The following is a 3,159-nucleotide window of genomic DNA, read 5'->3' as shown; positions in this document are numbered from 1 at the left end:
AAGTGCACGAGCTTCAAACTTCAGCGTTGGCTGCGATTTTGAAGCTGAAATCGCGTTCGGTGTGAACGCACCATCAGGATGACGTCATTACATATGGCTACGTGATGACGTATTTTCCTACGTGATGACATAATATTTTCAAAATCGAACTGCTCTTTTGAACGGCTCTATGAAACAAACGGCTCCCCAAGATCCGGATCCCTTCAAAGAGCCATTTATCCCATCTCTACTAGATAATGATGAGTTACTTGAATTTGTAGCATTTAAATTTACTTAACAAATGTTAGTGCAAATTGTTACGAAGATTTTTTTCAAGTAAATCTTACAAGTTCTTTTTTTCAGTGCAGGATCACATCATCTGCAAATAGCAGTGACCCTGGCCCCTGGCTGCACCTAGAAATTCTGTCTATAAAAGTTGTGAACAGAATCGTTGACAACGGGCAGCCCTGGTGGAGTCCAGCTGAAGGGGTCCAACTTATTGCCAGCAATGCAAACAAACTCTTGCACCACTTGTATAGAGACTGAATGGCCCGTAACAACGGACCCACAATCCCAGACTCAGAGCCACCCCCCTTGAGTGTACCTTGAGGAACACGATCGAATGCCTTCTCCAAATCCACAAAACACATGTAGACTGGATGGGCAAACTACCATGACCACTTGAGGACCCTAGTGAGGGTAAAGAGTTGGTCCAGTGTTCCACGGCCAAGATGGAGCCCTCATTGAATCTGAGATTCAACCATCGACCAGACTCTCTCTCCTCCAGTACCTCTGAATAGACCTTACCAGGGAGGCTAAAGGCTCAGTTATAGTCGTGCTTTGGGTTGTCGCGGAAGCTCTGCGGAGTGCGGCCGCTCCTGAGCCGCGCGCTGTGTGAAAACGTAGTTGACGTTTATGTTATCGCTGTTCTTCCGTCGCCGACAGATGGCAGTACGGTGCCAGACCAGCGGAAAAGTAGTACGAGAGAGTGTAGAAGAAGAAACGCTTAACGTCACACATAACAAAGTAACCACATTTACCTCTTTCTCCATATTATGTTTCTCTGTGCTTCACAAACTGAGAGAGCCACACTGGTTTGTTTCCTCCAGGATCACGGCTTTCACAAACCGGTCGCAAATATTTTTCCATGTCTTCCAGCATAAAACTCATCTTTCTTTGCAGCCGTTGCTATTTCTTTCCATGACTTTTGTGCCATGCCGGTACATTCGGACCTGTTCAGCGAGAGCACCTTCACGACGAGTGGCGCACAGCCTTTGCGGAGCTTCAAAATTTCGGAGGTGCACGACCATGCACCAGGACACAACGCAGGGCCAATGCGTGGGAGCGGGACGCCGCGATTGCGTCACTTTTGACGCAAGCCCCTTCACACCCTGTCAACTATAACCTAAGCTTCAAGAGAGTGATGTCCCTGAACACACCATCCGGTCCCCCTTTTTGAAGAGGGGAACCACCACCCCAGTCTGTCAATCTAATGGCACTGCCCCCTGATGTCTATGCAATGTTGCAAAGGCGTGTCTACCAAGACAGCCCACAATATCCCCAAATAAGTGTCTCGAACGTTTTATGAATAATAACATAAAAATCACAAACATACACATAATCCAAGAGATATATCATGTTTGTCTTGAAGAAAAAAATAAACTAAGGGAAGACAAAAACTGTGAAAAGTTGAAATACAGTCAGTTAGGTCATCAAACCACCTATTGCCCATCTCGTGCCTAGGGGCAGATTTCTCCTCTCCTTTTTCTCTCTCTGGCTCTGTGTTTGTAGAATGGACGTACGCTTACTGGACAGAAATCTGCGGTCAACCAAGAGATGGTCCAGGGATATAATGTACACTAAATCAGAGATTCTTAACCTATGGGCCGCGGCCCAATTGTGGTCCGCGAGCGCCACCTTGAGGGCCTCAAAAGAACAACAGTTTTTAACTTTGGGCCGCAGAGGGCCGTGGGACCGCATTGATTTTGAATAAGGTGCAATACACTTTCTCACCACTAGTAGCAGTGGTGCGCCACTCAGTTGTTTAGCAATTTTTTAATATGTAGAAGAAGAATCTTAGAAACCTGCCGAGAATGGAAATTTATTTTAAATGAAAAGTAGAAGCAAAAATGAAGGTAAGCCATCAAAAAAGGCCAAAGTTTGTCACTAATATGAAGAACAGCTTCTGGTCGCAAAAGTTTTAAAAGTCTATATTTTCATTTATATTTTATCAAATTTATTTTTACAGTTTTTTGTATTTGAAACATTTTAACATTTTAAATTTATTTATTTTATGCCCACTATTTTATTTATTGAATTGTCTACTTTTGTTATTTTTTATGTTAAATATATACAGAATACAGCGGGTAAAATAAGTATTGAACAAGTCACCATTTTTCTCAGTAAATATATTACTAGAGGTGCTAATGACATGAAATTTTCACCAGATGTTGGTAACAACCCAAGTGATCCATACATACATATACAGTATACCATATTTCAGCATATGGTACTGGCAAACTTCAAATAATTGAAGGAAGGATGAGTGGAAAAATGTACAGAGACATTCTTGATAAAAATCTGCTTCCATCTACCAGGATGATGAAGATGAAACGTAGCTGGACATTTCAGCAAGACAATGAGCCCAAACACAAAGCCAAGGAAACTCTCAGTTGGTTTCAGAGAAAGAAACTAAAGCTGCTGGAATGGCCCAGCCAATCACCTGACCTGAATCCAACAGAAAATCTATGGAAAGAACTAAAGATCAGAGTTCATAGAAGAGGTCCACGAAACCTTCAAGATTTGAAGACTGTTTGTGTGGAAGAATGGGCCAAAATCACACCTGAGCAATGCATGCCACTAGTTTCTCCATACAGGAGGCGTCTTGAAGCTGTCATTGACAACAAAGGCTTTTGTACAAAGTATTAGATAAATTTCAGTAAGTGTGTTCAATACTTTTTCCCTGTGCCATTCCACATTATTACAAATAACTTCATTTCTGGACATTTATGGTTTGATTTCTTTGCATGTATGGATCACTTGGGTTGTTACCAACATCTGGTGAAAATTTCATGTCATTAGCACCTCTAGTAATATATTTACTGAGGAAAATGGTGACGTGTTCAATACTTATTTTACCCGATTATTATTATTATTATTGTTATTATTATTATTATTATT

The sequence above is a fragment of the Austrofundulus limnaeus genome, unplaced genomic scaffold (assembly GCF_001266775.1).
Source record: "Austrofundulus limnaeus strain Quisiro unplaced genomic scaffold, Austrofundulus_limnaeus-1.0 Scaffold663, whole genome shotgun sequence".
Lineage (NCBI taxonomy): Eukaryota > Metazoa > Chordata > Actinopteri > Cyprinodontiformes > Rivulidae > Austrofundulus > Austrofundulus limnaeus.
This window is presented reverse-complemented; position numbering follows the sequence as displayed.